Source organism: Hypanus sabinus, chromosome 5 (genome assembly GCF_030144855.1).
Source record: "Hypanus sabinus isolate sHypSab1 chromosome 5, sHypSab1.hap1, whole genome shotgun sequence".
Taxonomy (NCBI): Eukaryota; Metazoa; Chordata; class Chondrichthyes; order Myliobatiformes; family Dasyatidae; genus Hypanus; species Hypanus sabinus.
Window position 1 is genome coordinate 152,066,261 of NC_082710.1, and position 22,618 is coordinate 152,088,878.

At 38.1% G+C, this 22,618-nt stretch overlaps 1 pseudogene; it reads left to right on the plus strand.

Moving 5' to 3' along the window:
* The first annotated feature begins 562 nt into the window (after nt 1-562).
* Nucleotides 563-22,618, plus strand: part of LOC132394786 (nuclear factor 7, ovary-like) — a 28,395-nt pseudogene continuing 6,339 nt past the window's right edge.

Here is a 22,618-nt window from a genome sequence, read left to right on the forward strand (position 1 = left end):
GTTTTACAGGAGCTGGGGTAGAAAGAAGTATAACTATAGGAGTATGTAGGTTTATAAAAGAGTCGGTAGACAGTTTGTCACCAGTGATGGAAACAGAGAGATCAAGAAATCGAAGAGAAGTATCAGAGATGGCCGGAATTTAAGAGCAGGGTGGAAGTTAAAATAATATAATTACAATTGATTAGCATAGGTCCATGAAACAACACCAATGCAGTCGTTAATGTAGCAGAAAAAGAGTTGGTAATATAACCGGCGAAGATTTCGAACAGAGACTGTACTACATAACCACAAAGAGGCAGCGGTAGCTTGGACTCATGAGATTGCCAACAGCTACCCCCGGGTTAAGAAAAAGTGGAAGTATCCAAAGGAAGAAATATTCTGGGTGAGGAGGTGCCAGACGGAAGAGAGTTGTGGTGGAGAGGGATGAGTGGATTGTTTTGTCAAGGAAGGAGTACATTGTTGCCTTCCTGATGATGCAATTAGTGTATAGGGGTTGAAGTTCCATGGTGCAGATGAACTGATCAGGGCCAGGGAATTAAGATTTACTGAGAAGTTCGAGAGCATGAAAAACGTCGCCGATATAGGTGGGAAGGTACTGAACCAGGGGGATAAAATGGATTCGAGATATGAGGACATGAGTTCAGTAGGGCAGGAACAGGCAGAGACAATACACCTACCCGGACAGGCAAATTTCTGGTAGAAGTGACAATACGAGGTAAGGGAACTAGGAATTTTGTGGCAGTGCTTAGGAGTTCTCTAGAGTGATCAAGATCATTTATAGTGTCGGAGGTGGTTTTCTGATGGTGTGGACTGGGGTCCTCTTGGAGAAGTGCGTAGAAGGACGTGACTGAGAGTTGGCCTCGGCAAGGTAGAATAGAGTGTTCCACAATATAACAACACACGTTTTGCGAGTTTGTTGGTAAGGTTGGGGATGATGCGGAGAGATTGGAGAACTGCGTTCAGAAGGGGTCCGGTTGGAGGAAGAGAGAGGAGTGTTGAAATGGAGACAGTTGATATCTCGTTGGCAATTCGCGATGAAAAGATCTAGATCAGGCACAGAACCAGAGCGGGCTATCGAAGAAAAGAAGTGATCTCCAACAGTTCCACAACTATCTGAATAGCATACATCCATCCAAACATTCAACTTACGATGGAGATGGAAAAGAATAGTTGCCTCCTGTTGCTGGATATTCCAATACGACGAAACCGGGCGATAGCTTCGGACATGGCGTCTATCGGAAACCCACTCACACGGATTTATACGTCCATATTAGCAACCACCATCACGCCTCCCAACGGAGAGCGGTTAATGTTACTTTGATTAACCGTGTAATAACTATTTTGGACCCGGAGAGTATACACGAGGGAAGAAAAGTCAGTTACGCACGACGTTCCTACAGAATGGCTACAAAGTGAAGGAAATCCATTGCACTCTTTAAAAAAGGGAAATTTAACAACTAGGAGGAACATGTCGCTATCGCTTGTCTTCCCGATATACCGATATTGCACCCCCGCTGGAGCCCGAGCAGAGTTGATTCGCCACATATGCCAGGAAAGCACGAGATCCGTATAGTAATTCCGTTCTAGATTAAGAGCAGTTATAGAATATTATTCATATTGTTCATCTTAGTGAATTGCCCACTAAAAACCAGAACAAATAGTCTGAGGAGCAAACACGAGGAAATCTGCAGATGCCAGAAATTCTAACAACAACACTTACAAAATGCTGATAGAACACAGCAGGCTAGGCGGTATCCTGACGAAGGGTCTCGGCCCGAAACGTCGACAGCGCTTCTTCCTATAGATGCTGCCTGGCCTGCTGTGCTCTACCAGCATTTTGTGTGTGTTGTTGTACAAATAGTCTGAGGATCAGCTTCTACACCAGAGCTGTGGCCTCCATCACACCACTCCCGCAGAACAATGACTGAAACTGTGAGCACACACAAAGACTCAAATACTCGCACTAATGGCACTCTGTGCATTACTGTGACATTGTGGTGCTGCTGTAACTTATTTTATGCTACTTATCTATTTAATAGCGTTTTGCTATTACTGTTTTGTTTTTTATCTACCGCTTTGTTTGATTGCCTGAGAGGAAGCCAAACAGAGTTTCATTGTACCTTGGTATAATGACAATAAAGATCATTCAATTCAATTCAATTCAAGTCAAAACAAGCAATAGCAGGGAAGTACAGAATCAAGAAATATGGAATTTGAGCAATTAATGCTGGAAAGACCCGACAACTGGGGCGCCATTAACCTAACGCTGCAGAGACGCATGAAATTAGAAAGAACAAAATAACTTCTCATAGGGCAGCTAGCAAAAGACACTGAGAAATCGTGGGTGATTGTGCCGGCTGAAAGGGTAAGATCTGTTATTGGCCAGTGATAAGTCTCGGGGGGGGGGGGGTGGATAGCTAGAAGGAGATGATGGCACTTTCTCTACAGATCGGCTCAGATCGGGATTTCTTCAACCAAAATCACCACCCCACGCCCCCCCCCCCCAAAACCGGCATCACTGTACTTATGTTTTGTATCACTCTTGGGCCGCAGCTGCTCCCTGCAAACCCGCACTACAACGTGCATCGTTCCAGGTGCTTGCTCATACTGGTCATCCCTAATTAACCCTGTCTTTTGCTATCTCCGGATCACCTGTCCGCGAGATACCCATTCACCTGCAATGCTGATCTTTTTAGGAATTTACCAGCTTAATTATTCCATCGTGTTATAATTTGGAACTTTAAATTCAAACGCATCACGATTTACAAGTCTGTTCGTTTACAAGTCTGTTTTCAAACACTCTCTTATCCACGCTGCGTAAATCCGTTGAAGTACATTCTAACTTGTTTCTTGTTAATTTGTTTACGTCCAGCGACTCTCCGTTCCCGGGTCTTCAGAAAATATTTCATTGTTCAGTTCAGTACATATTGAATTTCGCCGAAGTAACTGTCAGAACATTGAACATAGAAAAGCAAACCGCAGTAATGTCTCTTCCACCAACTGTGTTGTGCTGAACGTTTAACCTACATCAAGATCAATCTCACCCTTCCCTCCCACATTTCCCTCCCTTATTTGTTTCATCTATATGCCTATGTCAGTCTCTTCTATAACCCCCATGTATCTGCTTCTATCACAAAGCCCGCCAATGTGTACCATTCACTTACTCTCGCGTGTCAATATAATCTAGCTCGGATATCTCCCTATACTTTTCATGAATCAGCTTGAAAGCATGTTCTCTGGTATTAGCCATTGTCGCTAATACCAGAGGACATACAGAACACTCCATTGCGTTGTGACAGAGCAAAGCACATAGAAAGACATCATCATGACATACCAGGGATGCCAAACGCCGCCATGATCGGATACGCCACCTCATTGACGTAGAGGATTGGAGGACGTGTCATTCTGGAAAATCCACAGCGCTGGTAGCAACCCAGAGTTCACAATGGAGTAAGTAACGTAACTCTCATCCTTATTAATACCCGCGTCAATCCTCCAGTGGGCTCGCGAGTAAAGGAATAATGATGTTAGTCACAGCTTCATTAACAAACATTTTTTTTTGTACATGTTAAGTAATTTCACTGTTGTATCAGTGGGGGATGGCGCAAAGAAACATTAGATTTTGCGGTGTGTTACTGACCATTTCCCGATACACCGCTCAATGTCTGGTCTTAATCAAGGCCAGAAGTCATTTTATTCACACCCCAGCATATATGGTGGATGTTGGAGCATTGAAATTCAGAGGTCTCAAATACACTAAAGACGGTTCTATGGCCTCTATATACACATCGAATAGAAAGGGTAAGAAAGAAAAGGTGGCTTCAATAGTGTATCCATAAGATCATAGATCAGAATTATGCATGTCCGCCCCTCCATTCCCTCTCCATTTCCTCTTTTATCCCCATTTTCCTGCCTTCTCCTCTATGACCTGACTAATCAATAACCTATCAAAGTCCGTTTTAACTATAATCAATAAATTGGCCTCCACCGGAACGTGGGCAATGGTCTGTGACAATGAATTCCATAGAATCACCACACTTTTGGTGAAAAAAAAATAAACTCTATGAAATAACGTCTCCACATCCACTCTATCTAGGCCTTTGGGTATTCAATAGGTTTTAGTGAGATACCCCCTTATTCTTCTAATCTCCAGTGAATAGATCCCCAGAGCTATCAAATGTTCCTCAGGCTTATTGCTTTTATTCTCGGAATCATTCTTGTGAACCTCCTCTGGACTCTGTAATGACAGCACATCCTTTCTTAGATAAAGCGTCCAAAACTCATCTGAATACGACAATATGATCTGACCAATGCCTTACAAAACCTCAGCAGTACAGCCTTCCTTTTATATTCTGGTCTTCTCTAAATAACTGCTAGCATTGCATTTGCCTTCCTTGCCACCGACTCAACCTGCAAGGAATCTGCAGGCAATCCTTCACAAGGACTCCTTTGCTTCTCTGATTTTTGAAATTTCTCCCCATTTAGAAAATAAACTATGCCTTTATTCCTTCAACCAAAGTGCATGACCGTATCATTCCTTACACTATATTGCATCTTGTCCTTCTTTGCTGGTTCTTCTAATTTATCTAAGTCGTCTTGGAGCCTCCTGGGTTCCTCAGGACATGACCTTCAAACTTTTTGTGTATTGTCTGTAAATCTGGTCACTAATCTATCAATTCCATCATCCAAGTCACTGATATATAATGTAAAATGAAGCGATCCCAACACTTACCCCAGCATAACACCACTAGTCATTGACAGACAACCAGAAGAGGCCTCTCTTTATTCTCACACTTCAGCTTCTGCAAGACAGCCAATCTTCTATCTATGCAAGCACTGTATATCCTGTGCATACTGAATTGCTTCGAGAAATTTTAGCCATTGTTGTGCTACCATCAACCCTGCCTGTTCTTTTCCAATCTGTTCTCTCATGTCTCTGTAATTTCCCTTACTCCATTGTAATACTGATACATCTAACTTTTGCTTCTTCTTCTCAAACTTTAGAGTGAATTCAATTATATTATGATCACCTGCTCCTACGGGTTCTTTTACCTTTAGCTCCCTAATCAATTCCAGTTCATTGCACAATACGCAATCATGAATAGTTTATCCTCTAGTGGGTTCAACAATGAGCTGCTCTTAACAAGTCATCTTGTAGGCATTCTAGAACTTCCCTTTTTTGAAATCCTGTACCAAACTGATTTTCCAATTCTTACTACATATTGAAATTCCCCATGATTATTGTAACAATATCCTTTTGACATGCATTTTCTACCTCCCATTGTAACTTGTAGACCACATCCTTACTACTGTTTAGGGGCCTGTATAAAACTCCTGTCAGAGTCTTTTTACCCTTGCAGTTCCTTAGCTCTGTCCACCATGATTCAACACCTTGTTATCCTATATCTCCTCTTTCTAATAATTTAAGTTCATTTTGTTACCAACAGAACCATGTCACACCATCTGCCTTCCTGTCTATCCTTTCAATATAATATGAATCCTTGCACATTAAGCTCCCAGCTATGATCTTCATTCAGCCATGATTCAGTGATGCCTACAACTTCAAGATTGCCCCTCTGTAACTGTGCTACAAGTCCATCAACCTTATTCCGTATACTGTGCATTCAGATATAACACCTTCACTCTTGTATTCACCCTTCTTGAGTTTTCCACCTTTTTCATTGCAATTCATCCAGTTGACTGTTTCTTTGCCCTATGATTAGCCTCTCTTTGCTGGGACTTCAACTACACATTGCCACTGTCAGTAAACCAATTGCTTCATCTTCAGTACTATCACCCCGTTCCCATCTGCCTGTAAATCTCCTTTCTGTACAAATGTTACCGAACATCAGAAATCACCACCAGTTTGATATACAAATGTTTGCACTTTTGTGTACTCTTCCATTTCTGATGTATTGTGCATTTCTAATTTAATGCAGTCCACCATGTAGACTTATTGCATGAGACACTCCTGAACAGTTTGTCTTTCAACGGATAAATGAGTGTTGCTATTTCCATCAGAAACAATCTGTGAAAGTGCAGCAAAACATTTCATCCAAGTTTGAGAAACAGCACGTGTTTCTGCATCAGAAGTAAAAGAGCTTAAATACAAAATTGCAGCAAAAGGGGAACACCATATTGCAACAAAAGAAGGAAAACTTGAAGACAATCTCTGAACAGCTCAGTTCTTTTAAACAAGTAGTTTCAGACATGCAAGGAAGACTGAGTCCAGAAGATGCAGAATTTTTGCAGCTATATCCTACTGGTAGATAGCAAATTAGCGGCTATTTCTGTAGTACTTTATATAGTAAAACTATATTAGTCAAACATGTACAGAAGTTTTGCAGAGCCAGACTGGCTGATTTTCCAAACTATTGGCTATTACTCCAACACCATAGACCATAAGTCATAGGAGCAGAATTAGGCCATTTGGTCCATTGTGTCTGTTCTGCCATTACATCATGGCTGATCCATTTCCCTCTCAGATCCATTCTTCTGCCTCCTTCTTAAACCTTTCACACCTTGCCTAAGCAAGGACTCATCCACATCAGCCCCAAAGTCATCCAGTGACCAGGCCTCCACAGCCACTGTAGGAAAAAAAATCATAAATTCACCACCAAGTGGCTAAGGAAATTCCTATTCATCTCTGATCTGAATGGACATCCCTCTATTTTGCTGATGGGTCCTTATAAAATTTGATAGGTTTCAATGTGATTCAACCTCATTCTTCTTAATTCTAGTGAGTACAGGCCACAAGCCATCAATCACTGCTCATATGATAACTCTTTCATTTCTGAGATTAATTTTATGAACCTCTTCTGAACCCTCTCCAATGACAGTACATTCCTTTTTAGATAAGGAGCCCAAGACTGTTCACAATACACCAAGCATGGCCTCACAAGTGTCGTATACAGCCCCAGCATTACATTCTTCCTTTATATTCTAGTCCTCTTGAAATGAATACTAACATTACATTCACCTTCCTCACATGTCATTCAAGCTGTGACTTAACCTGCTTTACAACTCTCAAGTCCTTTGATTTTTTTCATTTTCTCCACATCTAGAAAATAGGCAACCATCTCACTTCCTAACAATATATTATATCTGCCACACTTTGCCTATTCTCCTAACTTATCTAATTCCTTCTGCAGCCTCTCTGCTTCATCAACACTACCAGGCCCTCTACCTAGCTTCGAATTATTCCCTTTGGCCACAAAACTAATAATTGCATCAATCAAATCATTGGCATACAATATAAGAAGAAGGTGTTACAACACAGGCCTCTGAAGACCAGTAGTCACAAGCCGCCAGTCTGAAAAGGATCCCTTTATTTCCACTCTTTGCTTCCTGCCTATCAGTCAATGTGCTATCCATGCTAGTATCTTTCATGTAATACACTGTGCTCTTATTTTGTTTAGCTGCCTCATGTGTGGTACCTTGTCAAAAAGCCTTCTGAAAATCTAAGTAAACAAAATCCACAATTCTCTCTTATCTATCCTTCTTGCTATTTCTGCAAAAATTGTAACAGATTTATCTGACAAAGTTTTCCTTCAAGGAAACCATGTAACTTTGATCTATTTTGTCATGTACCTCCTCCTTAACGTCCAATGCCAACAGCTTCCCGATCATTGAAGTTAGGCAAACTGCCCTATAATTTCCTTTTTTTCTGCCTCTTTGCCTTCTTGATGAGTGAGGTGATATTTACAATTTTCTAGTCCTCTGGAACTATGGTTGAACTAATTTACTCTTGAAAGTCATTACCAATGCCTCAACATTCTCTTCAGCAATTAGTTTTAAAACAGTGGGTTGTAGTCCATCAGGTCCTGATGACTTATCTGCCCTCAGATCTTTCAGTTTCCCCAGCACCATCTTTCTAAAAATAGAAACAGCAGTCACTTCTGTCCCTTAACACTCTCAACTTACAGCATTCTACAATGAAGTCTCATGCAAAGTAATTATTAAATTCATCCACCATTTTCCTGCCCCCCCCCCAAAAACCATAAGAAAAAGGAGAATTAGGCCATTCAGCCCATCCAGTCTGTTCCACCATTCCATTCATGTTTGATCTTGGATCTCATTCAACCTTACATACCTGCCTTCTCACCATATCTTTGATGCCTGACTGATCAGGAAATGGTCAACTTCCACTTTAAATATACCCACAGATATGTCCTCCACCACAGTCTGTGCAGAACAATCCACAGGTTCACTATTCTCTGGCTAAAAATACAATCCTGCTTCTAAAAGTTTCAAAAGGTCACCCCTCAATTTTGAGGCTCTTCCCTCTAGTTCTGAATACCCCTGCCATAGCAAACATCCTCTCCGCCTCCATCTTCTCTAGTCCTTTCAACAAGTAGGAATGTTCAAAGAGATTTCCTGCATTATTCTAAATTCCAGTGCATACATGCCTAAACCTTCCAAACACTCTCCTATGTTAACCCCTTAATTCTCAGAACCGCCCTGCAGAGCCTACTCTGGAATCTCTCCAATGACAGCACTTACTTTCTGAGATATGGTGCTCAGAGCTGTTGACAATACATACACCAAATGTGGCTTGACAAGTGTCTAATAAAGGCTCAGCATTATCTCATTGCTTTTCTATTCTATTTCCCTTGAATTAAATGCCAACATTGCACTTGACTTCTTTACCACACACTCAACCTGTAAGTTAACCTTCTGGGAGACTTATATGAGAACTCTCAAGTCCCTCTGAACCTCTGCCGTTTGAGCCTTCTCACTATTTCGATTATAGTCCACAGTATTGTTCCTTTTACTAAAGTACATTATCATACATTTCCAAACAGTATATTCCAACTGCCAGTGTTTTGTCTGTTCTTCTATTTTGTCTGATTCCTGCTGCAATCGCACTGCTTCTTCAGCACTATCAACCTCTCCATCTATGTTTGCATTATCCGGAAACTTTACCACAAAGCCATTAGTTTGGTTATCCAAGTCTTGACAAGAATGTGAAAAGTAGCAGTCCCAATAGTGACCACTGATGAACACCTCTAGTCACTGCCAGCCAGTATCTTTCCTGTAACACTACAGGATTTTATCTCATTAAACAGCCCCCATTACTATCTTTCCAGTGTCATGTTCCAACAGTCCAATATCTACTCCAGACTCTCTTTTTATATATCAGATAAGTTTTCTATTACAATATTTATATTATTGGCTAGCTTACCTTCATATTTTGTGTTTTCCTTCTTTATGACTTTGTAGTCGTCACCTGGGTTGTTTTTTAAATTTCCCTTCCTCAAACTAAAGCACTAATTTTTGCTTTATTATATCACTCCTTTGTTTATATGTTGTCTCTGACTTACCTTGTCTGTCATGGTTGTGTCATCCTGCCTTTAGAATAGTCTTTCTTCTTTGTGATGTATCTATCCTGTGCCTTCCAAATTGCTCCCCAATGCTCTGCTATCATCTCTGCCTAATTTCACATTCTAATCAAATTTGGCCGGCTTCTCTCTCATGCCTTTGTAAATCCCTTTACACCCCTGTAATACTGATACATTTGACTTTAGTTTCTCCTCAAAATGCAGGGTGAATTCTATCATATTATGAACACTGTTTCCTATGGGTGCCTTGACCTTAAGCTCCCTAATCATATCCAGTTCATTTCATGGCATCCATTCAATCCCCTCGTGGGTTCAATTGCAAGCTCTCCAAAAAGCCATCTTGCAGGGTTTCCACATATTGTACTTTGGGATTCTGTATCAACTTCATGTGTCCAATCTATTAATATATTGAAATCTCTCATGGCTAACTTTACATTGATTATATGACATGTTTTTTCAATCCCCCACTGCAATTTGTAGACTACATCCTGGCTACTGTTTGGAAGCCTGTAAATGACTCCCATAAGGGTTGGCATACACTTTCAGTTTCTTAACTCTAACCACCAAGAATTCTACATCTTCCAATCCTACCTCAATTCTTTCTATAGATTTGATTTCATTTTTTACCAGAAGGGCCACTCCCCATCCTCGTCCTGTGCTTTCCCACCTGTCCTTTTGATGGATTGTGTATCCTTGGGTATTAGGTTCCCAACTACAATTGTGTTTCAGCTGTGACTCCGTGATTCTCACAATATCATAGTTGCCAATCTCTAACTGCAATAAAGGTCATCTATCTGATTCTGTATACTGTAGACTCAAATATGTCACCTTCAGTTCTGTATTTGACACCCACCTTTTTCAGTTTGACCCCCTTTACACTGCAACCCATCCCACTGACTGCAGTTTTGCCCAATCAGCTGCCTGCCCTTCCTGGGTCTACCAACACAGTACCTCTGCTTGCAAGCCAACATCTCCATCCTCAACCCTATTATACCAATCCCCATCCACCTGCCAAATTAGATTAAACCTTCCCCAGCAGTTCCAGCAAATCTGTTGGTCCCTCAGCTTCAGATGTAGCCTGACCCCTTTATACAATTGATACTTTCTTCAGAAGCAATCACAAAAATCCATGTCTCAAATCCTGTCCCTCACCAGTTCCTCAGCCATGCATTCATCTGCCAAATCATCCTATCTTTGCCCTCACTGGCACATGGCACAGGCAACAACCCAGAAGTTGTTTTAATTCACTATGTCTAGCTATTACATAGAAGAATAATAAGTTTTCCAGTGTCAAGGCAAGAGTTAAAGGGATACTAGAAAAAGAACCGGGTTAGTTTCAAGGGAACGTGCTAACTGGTACCATAAAACAATAAGAAATAATAGAGAACTAAATCTTTTGGTCCATTGGGACTGCCCTGCTGTTCCATCATTGTGCATTTATTATCCTTCTCACCCCATTCTCCTGGCTTCTCCCTGTATCCTTTGACACCCTTACTAATCAAGAACCTATCAACCTTCACTTTAAATATATCCATTCACTTGACCTCCACAACCGTCGATGGCAATGAATTCCACAGATGCACCACCTTCTGTTTGAAGAGGTTACAATTCATCTGTTATCTAAAGGGACGTCATTTTGTTCTGAGCTGTGCCCTCTGGTCCTAGATTCCTCCACTATAAGCAACATTCCCTGTATGTCCACTCTATGTAGGTATTTCAATAATAATAATGATAATAATAACAACAATAATAATATAATAATAATAAACACTAAGTGATACGGGTTGAACAAACAAGAACAATTTACTCAATATATACAGCCATTCCAAACATACAGAAATCACAACGTGTAAAACACTAGATATGTGCTGAATTAAAAGAGGAAATTGAAGACTATGCAACATGAACAGAGCTTATATTGTCCCAGCAATAATATCTACAACTGGTATCATCCCAAAGTCACTATTCAATAGCATTAAAGAATAAGGCCTACATGGTAATATTTATTCTGTGAGCCAAGAAAGCCACAATACTAAATATCACTAGAATAGTCCAAAAGTTCCTAGCAATTGAGAAATAAATGTGCTTAGATATGCCTGTACTTCAGGTTTTAACAGCTTGAGCTGAGATAAGATTAAATTACATTAATAACTTATTAGCAGAGAACTTTTCATATGGACAATGTAGTTCAAAGTTCTGTACATGAAAATAAAAGTTTAAAAAGTAAATGAAAATAAAAGACAAAAATGTGTTAGTTAAATGCTAGGCTAAATAAATAAGTTTTGAGCTGGTACAAGGTGTCTCAATTAAGTTTATATCCCTCATAGTTTTAGGGATTGAATTCCACATTTTGAGAGTGCAGTTCAAAAAAAAAGTTGACCTGCCATTCATCTTTTGTCTAATTTGTTTGTCAATTCAGCTGGTACCAAGCTGAAGTTATCTAATTCCCATTATGTAGGCTGGTTAATTAAGTTCAAAATCTAACAGCATAGCTGGAAGTCATTAATTCCAGATTTGTTATCTTGCAACCCACACAAAATGCTCCAGGACCTCAGCAGGCCAGTCAGCATATATAGAAAAATGTACAGTTTCAGACCAAGGCCCTTCACAGAACTGGAAAATAAAAGCTGAGGAGAAGATTTAAAAGGCTGGGGGTAGGGGAGCGAAGCAGAAGGCGATAGGTGAAACCTGAACAACCCCTCTTCTTCAGCCCTGTATCTCTTACACCAACCAACTTTCCAACTCTTTATTCATCCCTCCCACTTCAGGTTTCACCTCTCGCCTGGTGTTTCTCTCTTCCCATCCACCATTTCTTTAACCTACTCCTCAGCTTTTATTTTCCACAGTACTGCCATAGGGTCTCAGCCCAAAACATTGAGTATACTTTTGTTCCATCTTTGACACTGAGCCTGTTCTATTTCTCTGTCACTTTGTGTATGTTGCTTGGATTTCCAGCAACTGCAAATTTTCTCTTGTTTGCTTTCTTGCAACTGCCTGCAGTTTATTTTGGCATCATTTTGAGCAAATTGTGGGCTGCAGAACCTGGTTTTTCTTCTATTCTATGTTCTTTACCTAACCATATGTTCCTTTCAGACATATATCCAATTCTGCTTTGAAAGTTTGCATTGAAACAATCCTACCACACTATTCAGGCAGTGTCTTAGACAACTTGCTACATTAAATATCCATTTCCTCCCTATGAAACTTTTGGTAAATCTCTTCCGTTCCCCACTTACCACCTCCTGTCATGCTAAATTTCTACTCCCCCAGCCCACATTCCTGCAACTGTATGCGGTACAGACACTGTCTTTCCACCCTCTTTCCTTACCAACATTTAGAAACCCAATCTTTTCCAGGTGAAGCAGTGGTTCACTTGCGCTTCTTTTCTTTTTTAGTATTTTTATTAATTTTGACATAGTACAATACAGAGTTCATGAAAATGCATATTAGAAAACAAAAGAAAGATATAATACCAAATACATTATATTTGAATCACATTAACAAACTCCTTACCCTATATTCATGTAGATTAGATTAATCTGAACATTGAGGTATATAGAATCTAAACCCACTACCAAAGCTGAAGCTGTCTGCTAAAGAAAAATGGTAAATTAAAAAAACCTCATCAGATAGTGAAATATGCTACTAACCATCATGTGTACTTTAATGGGAAAACAAAGGTTTTGAAAACAATTCAAAAATGGTCCCCACAAATTTTGAAAATCTTGGTTAGATTTGAAAATTGAACAACAAATCTTTTCTAACTTTAACCATGCTATAACATCCCATAAGCACTGAGCATGATTAGGCGGAACAGCATCCTTCCATTTAAGCAAGAACATCCTCCTAGCAATAAGAGAGATAAAAGGCAGAATGTGCAAGCCAGATGTCTTCAAAATGATATCTTTCCCTCCAACAATACCAAATAAGCTGGTCAAAGGATTAGGCTTAAAATTTACTTTAAAGGGTACAGAAAAAACTTTAGAATACTTCCTCCCAATACTTTTTCAAGGCTTGACATGTCCAAAACATATGTATGAATGAAGATTTTCCATTGTTAAACCTATCACAGTAGGGAGATATACCAATAAAAAAATGTGATAGACTATCATTGGTCATATAAACCCTATGGGCCACATTAAATTGTAGGAGGGAATGATGGGTAGATAACAATGAAGTATTAACCAGAATAAAAATTTCATTCCAAGTTTCTTCAGAAATTGAAGTTGTAAATCTTGTTCCCAAAGTTTTTGATTTTGTCTATAGAATCATTTCGCATTCCCATCAGCGTATCATAAATATTGGATATTGAAACATTATAAAAAGGTCTCAAATTTAGAATTTCAGTTAATAAGTTCTTATCAGGACTTTTAGAAAATGTATATAATTGAGATCACAGAAAGTCTCTAATTTGTAAATATCAAAAATAATGGGGTTTTGGTAAACTATGTTTAGTTGACAGTTATTCAAATGAAGAAAGACTTCCTCCAACAAACAGAAACATTAAATAGAAACGTTTAATACCAAATCTATCCTATTGTTTAAACACTACTTCAGTCATAGATGGCTTAAAAATAATTAAGAAAAATGGGACTAGAAAGAGAAAATCTCAATGAACCAAAGTATTTTCTAAAATGTATCCAGATCCACAAGGTATTTTAACTACCACATTTTCAGTTATTTTATTTAAAGATAAAGGAAGTGAAGATCCCAAAAGAAAGATGATCTAAAATTTATTAACAGAGTTCGCTTCTGAAGAAACCCAACCCAGATAGTCCTCATGATTAATAGGTAGGCCTCCGTTAGTCTCAATAGACCATGGATTTGTGCCTTGAAAAGTTTCCAGGGCCCAAGCCTGGGCAAGGGTTTTTTTAAGGAAGACATGCAGTTGCCAAAGCTTGCACGTCTCCCCTCTCCATACCCCCGATGTTGTCCAAGAGAAGGGCATTATGACCAATACTGCTTGGCACCGGTGTCATTGCAGAGCATTGTGTAGTTATGCACCTTGCTCAAGGACACATAAGCAGCCTTGTCCAAGGCTTGAACTAGCAACCTTCAGATCATTAGATGAATGCCTTATCCACTTGGCCATGTGCCAACACAAATTATGATTGATATCATAATTAATATTAATATTGATATGATTGATATTATGATTAATATAACACAAGCAAAATGTGAGATTCTGTATGTAAACTGCCCAATAATAAAACATAAAATTTGGTAAAGCTAAACTTCCACTCTTTTTAACTTTCTGGAAATGAACTTTATTCAGCCAAGGACATTTATTTTTCCATATATAAGAGGATAAAATAGTGTGAAGCAAATGAAAAAAATGATTTAGGAAGAAAGACAGGTAAGGCCTGGAAGAGATGGATAAATTTAGGTTTGATTAATAGAATTAATTCGGCTGTTTAATGATAACGAAAGAGGCTAACAATTTGATAATGTTCTTTTTATATAATTTAATAAAGAAAATTTTCTTTAAATGGGTCTTTGTAATTCTTAGTAATTGTTACACACAAATAAGTAAATTGGTTTCTTACAATTTTAAAAGGAAGATCAGTATTAGTTGATACCAAATTATTCAAAGGAAAAAGTTCACTCTTATGTAGATTCAATTTATATCCAGAAAACTGGCTAAAATGAGAAAGTGTAGAAGATAATGAAGTCTCAACATTGAAAGTAAAAAGCAATAAATCATCCGCATAAAGTGAAACATTGTGGGTAGTACCCTCCTGCAAAAAAAAACAGTGATATCACAAGATTCTCGAAAGGCAATAGCTGAGGGTTCTAAGGCCAGGTCAAAGAGAAAGTGCTCAAAGGACAACCTTGGCTGGTTCCAAATTGAAGTTTAAATGGTTTAGAATTCTGAGAATTAGTAAGAGATAAATAAAGCAATTTAATCCATTGAGTAAAATTGGGCCCACTTTTAAATTTTTCTGAAATTTTAAATAAATATTGCCATTCAATCTGATCAAAAGCATTCTCAGAATCTAAGGATATCAAAAATTCCAATCTTTCCTTCGAAGGAGCATAGGTAACATTTAATAGCCAGTGGATATTAAAATGGGAATATTGATTTTTAATAAATCCAGTCTGATTGTCAGAAATGATAGATGGTAAGATATTCTCAACCATAAGAGCCACAACTTTGGATAGGATTTTAGTATCAACATTAAGTAAGGAAATTGGTCTAAATGAAGAACATTCAGTTGGGTTCTTATTCTTTTTAAGGATAAGCAAAATAGAAGCTTTGTAAATGATTGTGGCAACCTAACCAACTAAAATGAATCTGAAAAGACTGAACTTAACTGAGATATAAGCTGTGAAGTTTTGTTCTTTTGCAGCTGCCTGCAGTTTAATTTGGCATCATTTTCAGCAATTTGGCATCCTGTTCAGAAGAAACATTGTGGGCTGAAGGGCCTGTTTATTGTTCTATTCTATTTTCTTTACCTGACCGTATGTTTCTTTCAGTCATGTATCCAATTCAGGTTTGAAAGTTTGTATTGAAACAGATCCTACCAGTCTTTTCAGACAGTATCTTAGACAACTTGCTACATTAAATATCCATTTCCTCCCTATGAAACTTTTGGTAAATCGCTTCTGTTCCCCACATACCACTTCCTGTCATGCTACACTTCCACTCCCTAAGCCCACATTCCCACAACTGTATGAGGTGGAAATCCTGCCTTTCCCCCCTCTTTCCTTTACAACATTTAGAAACCCAATCTTTTCCAGGTGAAGCAGTGGTTCATTTGCAGTTCTAACTATCCAGTGTATTCCATTCAATGTTCACAATAGGGTCTCCTCTGCACTGAAGTAATCAAATGCAGACTGAGTGATCACTTTGCAAAGTCTCCTATGTTTGATCTGCAGGAATGGCCATAAGCACCTGACTCCCTGTCACTTAAATTCTAAGTCTTCATGCCCACTTTGACCTTTCTGTCTATGAATATCTGTTATATTAGATCAGGCTTTAATGCTAGTTGAGGAATACCACCTTATCACCCATCTGCAAATAATGGAGCTTTTCAGATTTAATATTGAATCTTCAATCTTTAGGTAAGTTGTTCTGCTCTTTTATTTTTCATTGCATCGTAACTGGTCATTTTTAATATCACTTTAGCCCTGTTTTTCTTGTTATATTTGCGTAATGCTACATTTGTACCAGTTGTTTTTGTCTTATAGCCTTACCATTAGTAGCTCACTGCAAAAAGCAAAATCCAATCCAAATGGCAATTTGATTGCATGTGTTTCCCTGTCTCACCCTGTCAGAGAGATCGATTTCCGTTTTCTCTACTTATCCCTCCACTACTTCCTCTGCAAATTAGAACCAGTTTGTTTTCTATCCTTCTCCATTCTGATGAAACATTACATTTTTCTCCCCACAGATGCTACATGATCTGCTCAGCACTTAAATTATTTTCAATTTTTTGGTTTACAGCATCTGTAGATTTTTTTTTAACTTTCAAGCTTCTTTCAATGACCTTTAATCTAATCCCACCCAGTCTCTAATCAATCTCCACTGAAAGTTGTGTCTTTGCATTTACTTCATCAAAAGTCACCATGAGGAAGCCTAAAATATATCCCTAAAATTGGAAATATGATCCAGTTAAATAAAAAATGTTGATTAAAAATAAAGGAATTCTCTATCAAAACAGTGTTTACTGAACATAAATAAAATAGAAGTAGGTGCAGATCCTTCAATACAATTATGGCTTATCCATGCCAGTTTTGTACCTTCTGTGCTACTTTTCCAGAAGTTACTCAATTTATCAAACATTTAACCTCCTCCACTTTAAATACTTATAATAATCCACCATCACCACTCACCAAGGTAGAGAATTCCAGAGAAATTTGTGAAATTTATTAACTCAGTTCAATGCAATACATACTATAGAAGAGAAAAAAAAGTAAAAACAATAATAAATAATAATACTTAAAATAAATAAATCAATTGTGACATACGTATATTAAATAGATTAAAAATCTTGCAAAAGAACAGAAATAATATATACTTAAAAAGTGAGGTAGTGTCGAAGGGTTCAATGTCCATTTAGGAATCAGGTGGCAGAGGGGAAGATGCTGTCCCTGAATTACTGAGTGTGTGCCTTCAGTTTTCTGTATCCTACCTGATGGTATCAGTGAGAATGGGACATGAATTAACCAATTTGAATTAACCAATTTGAGAATCGAGTCCCAAGTCTCATCAGATAAGGAGGTATTTAAATCCTGCTCCCATGCCATATTAATTTCATCCACAGGAGCATGTCGTAAGGCTTCTAATTTATCTTGAATAAATAATATTAAACCTTTACCTAGTGGATTAATGGAAAGAAAAAAGTCCATAACATTTTTCTCAGGCATTTCAAGGAAGTTAGGAATTAAAGGAACAATAAAGTGTCTGATTTGGAGATATCTAAAAAAATGAGCATTGGGCACATTGAACTTAGCAGAGAGCTGTTGAAAAGAAGCGAAGCGATTATCGATAAAAAGATCTTCAAAATGTCTAATGCCCTTCCTATACCAATCATGGAATGCTGAGTCATACGTAGTAGGTGAAAAGAGGTGATTATGTAAGATAGGGCTAGAAACGAAAAAAACCATGGAAACCATAAAATTTCCCAAAGTGAGCTCATCTGAGCAAAGTGTGTCTAACAAGAGGATTAACTATTAATCTGGACAAACCACTAGGGAGTACAGAGCCAAGAAGTGCAGAGATAGATAATTCTTTAGTGGAGCTCAACTCCATTTCCACCCAATTAGGGTACTTGGGTTGGCCATGGATAAAAGACCAAAATGTAGCACAACGTATGTTGGCTGCCCAATAATATAAACAAAAGTTAGGTAAAGCCATGCCACCCTCATTTTTAGGTTTTCGGAGATAGACTTTATTAATTCTAGAGCACTTATACTTCCACAGATATGACAAAATAATAGAGTCTAAGGAATCAAAAAAAGATTTAGGAATAAAAATTGGGATTGATTGAAATAAATATAAAAGTTTAGGGAGAACATACATATTAACAACATTAATACGACCTACCAAAGACATAGATAGAGGTGACCATTGTGACAGACTCTGTTTTATAGTATATGAAAGATTGGCAAAATTTTTACGAATGAGATCTTTAAACTTCCTTGTGACTGTAATCCCAAGATAAGTAAATTGATTATGAACTACTTTAAAAGGGAGATCACGAAATGTTAATTCTTGTGCTTCTTTATTAATTGGGAAAAGTTCGCTCTTATGTAAATTAAGTTTATAGCCAGAGAACTGGCTAAACTGGTCAAGAAGTGAAAACATTGGAGGTAAGGATGTAGACGGATTTGAGAGAAAGAGTAATAAGTCATCAGCATAAAGAGAAACTTTATGCTCAACACCCCCTCTCCAAATCCCGGTCCATTCAGGACAATTTCAAAATGCTATTGCCAAAGGTTCTATAGCCAAATCAAAGAGAAAGGGACTTAAAGGGCATCCCTGCCGGGTGCCATGTTTGAGGTTAAATAACTGGAATTTCTGAAAATTAGTTAAAACAGAGGCAGTAGGACACAAATACAGCAATTTGATCCAGGAGATAAAACTTTGACCGAAGTCAAATGTTTCTAAAACTGCAAGAAGGTAGTTCCACTCTATACGATCAAATGCTTTCTCTGCATCGAGGGAAATAACACATTCAGGAATCCCAGTTGGAGGTGAATATAAAATGTTAAATAAATCCCAAATGTTAAAAAAAGGAAGACGGTTTTTAATAGAACCAGTTTGGTCATCAGAAATAATAGAGGGAAAAAAGTTTCTAATCTATAGGCCAAAACTTTAGCCAAGATCTTAACATCAAAATTAAGCAAGGAAATCGGCCTATATGAGGAACACTCTGTTGGGTCTTTACTCTTTTTTAATAAAAGAATAATAGATGCCTCATTAAAAGAGGGTGGCAATTTGCCATAATTAAACGAGTCAGATAATACTGAAAGTAACTGAGGAAACAGAAGTGAAGAGAATGATTTATAAAATTCTATGGGGAACCCATCAGGTCCAGGAGATTTCCCTGAGGACAATGCAGAAATTGCAAAAGATATTTCTTCTGATTATATAGGTACATTAAGTTTGGCTTTAAAATGAGATGAAAGCGAAGGAATATTCAGATTATTTAAAAAATGATCAACAGAGATATTGTCATTCAAAGATTCAGAGGAATAAAGTCAAGAATAGAAATATTTTAAATGCGTCATTAATTTCTCAGTGATCCGATGTAAAGTCTTCGTACGCCTTCCGGATCTTTGTAATCTGTTGTTTGGCTTTGGAACGCCACAGCTGATTGGCTAGAAATTTAGCAGATTTGTCTCCATGAATGCAAAAGCGACTCTTACTTTCAAGAAGTTGGCATTCGACAGGTTGAGTAGACAGAAGATTAAATTTAGTTTGAAGTTTAGTTTGGAAAATGAAGTGGGTTTTCAAAGCTTGCAGGGAGATTTATGCTGGTTAGAAGAATGGGCTGAACGTTGGCAGATGGAGTTTAATGCTGAGAAGTGTGAGGTTCTACATTTTGGCAGAAATAATCCAAATAGAACATACAGGGTAAATGGTAGGGCATTGAGGAATGCAGAGGAACAGAGAGATCTAGGAATAACAGTGCATAGTTCCCTGAAGGTGGAGTCTCATTTAGATAGGGTGGTGAAGAAGGCTTTTGGAACGCTGGCCTTTATAAATCAAAGCATTGAGTACAGAAGTTGGGATGTAATGTTAAAATTGTACAAGGCATTGGTAAGGCCAAATTTAGAATATTGTGTGCAGTTCTGGTCACCGAATTATAGGAAAGATATCAATAAATTAGAGAGAGTGCAGAGACGATTTACTAGGATGTTACCTGGGTTTCAGCACTTAAGTTACAGAGAAAGGTTGAACAAGTTAGGTCTCTATTCATTGGAGCGTAGAAGGTTGAGGGGGGATTTGATCAAGGTATTTAAAATTTTGAGAGGGATAGATAGAGTTGACATGAATAGGCTGTTTCCATTGAGAGTAGGGGAGATTCAAACGAGAGGACATGATTTGAGAGTTAGGGGGCAGAAGTTTAAGGGAAACACGAGGGGGTATTTCTTTACTCAGAGAGTGATAGCTGTGTGGAATGAGCTTCCTGTAGAAGTAGTAGAGGCCAGTTCAGTTGTATCATTTAAGGTAAAATTGGATAGGTATATGGACAGGAAAGGAGTGGAGGGTTATGGGCTGAGTGCGGGTAGGTGGGACTAGGTGAGATTAAGAGTTCGGCACGGACTAGGAGGGCTGAGATGGCCTGTTTCCGTGCTGTGATTGTTATATGGCTATATGGTTATATGGTTCTACACGCTTCTTGTATAGTTCAGGATTCTTAGTTTGAGCATACAGTTGATCCAATTCTTTAATCTGATTAATGAGGTCTGATCGATCTGCACAGGACTTTCTATTGGATTTGCTGAATAGGAGATTATTTGACCCCTCAAATATGCTTTCATGACATCCCAGACAATCTGGGATGACACTTCAGGTGATAAATTGGTGTTAAAATAAAAGGTTATCTAATCCTTAATAAATTTTAGAAAATCATCATCCGATAATAAAGTGGAATCAAACCACCTGTGTTTATTCCTCTGAGGGAGACCAGGAAAGATTAAAGACAGAGTAATTGGGGCATGGTCAGAAATCAGTATACTCTGATAATCACAAGAATAGACAAATGGAATGAGTTGGTTATCGAGTAAGAAATAGTCAATTCTAGTAAAGGTATGGTGAACATGTGAAAAAAAAAGAATAATCTCTCTCAGTAGGATGAAGGAAACGCCATATATCAGAGATAACATAATTGGAGAGAAATGATTGGATAGCTAAGGCAGATTTAGTAGGTGGTCTAGTAACAGAGGACGATCGATCCAAATTAGGATCTAACCAATAATTGAAGTCACCACCCAGTATAAGAGAGTATGAGTTTAAGTCTGGTAATGAGGGAAAAAAACTTTCAAAAAAATTAACACCATCAAAATTGGGGGCATACAGGTTTGCTAATCAAAATTGGGAGCATACAGGTTTGCTAGTACAACTTTAGTATTATATAGTTTACCAGAAACAACAATAAAACAGCCATTTGTATCAGATATCTTATTATGGAGTCCAAAAGGAATATTTGAGTTAATAAGGATGGAGACCCTTCCACTAGCTTTGGCGGCGAAGGATGAATGAAAATGCTTACCCACCCACTTTGACAAAAGCTGGGTTTTATCAAAACAACGAATATGAGTTTCTTAAAGGAAAGCAATGTCAGCTTTGAGTTGTTTAAGATGTGAGAATATCTTCCTTCTTTTAACAGGATGAATCAATCCCTTTACATTCCAGCTCACAAATTTAAGTGTACTAGCCATTATCAATTGTTAATGCATAGAAGGCAGCAGGCATATAAAAAGTCAAGCAGTACAGTAACAGTCTGCGAGCAAAAATGTAAACATAGATTCATAGAATCAAAACATAAACATGTCCTAAGTAACAAAGGAAAGCAAAAGAAACAGTGAGTGGTGTTAGAACTGGAGAATCCACTCCATCCTCGAAACCCAAAACTAGACGGCTACCAAAAAAAGCAGCTAGCTCTACCAAAAAAATTAACCCAAATATGACTTCCTGTTCTGTGTCATTAACAACAGTGCCGGATAAATACTATAGCAAATGGTAACTAGTTTATGCACTAGAAAACATAATTACAAATAGGAACAACTTCAGCAGAAGTATAAAACTTATTACAAAGAAAATCAGAAGAAAACCAAAACTAACCTACCCGCGAAAAATTATAGAAGATTAAAAGAAGAGAAAAAAAAGGGAGGGAGAAAAGGGGGAAATTTTAGATTTGAAGAGAGTACTTATCAACCATTTACAGAAAAAAAAAACTTAAACTGTGAATCAACCAACAGGGAGGCCTTCAATAAAAACTCCAAACCTCCAAAACAAGTTAGAGTCAATTGTAGAACTCTATAGATAAAGTTATACACGAATAAAATAGTTTACACAAGTACAATCTAAACATCCACAGGGAAACATTAAACTCAGATTATCTATTTAAAAAAAATGCACCAAGTCCAGGGAGAGATTGTCTACAGCCCTTAGAGTTTCAACAGATAATGTCTGAGTTATTCAAGTAAAGTCTGAGTCCGGAAAAAATAATTTTCCTATGAGAGGTACTTATCCACCATTTTAGAAAGTCCAACCAGGTTCCGAAGAAGACTGGATGGCCGGAAGACTTCCAACAAATGCCTCA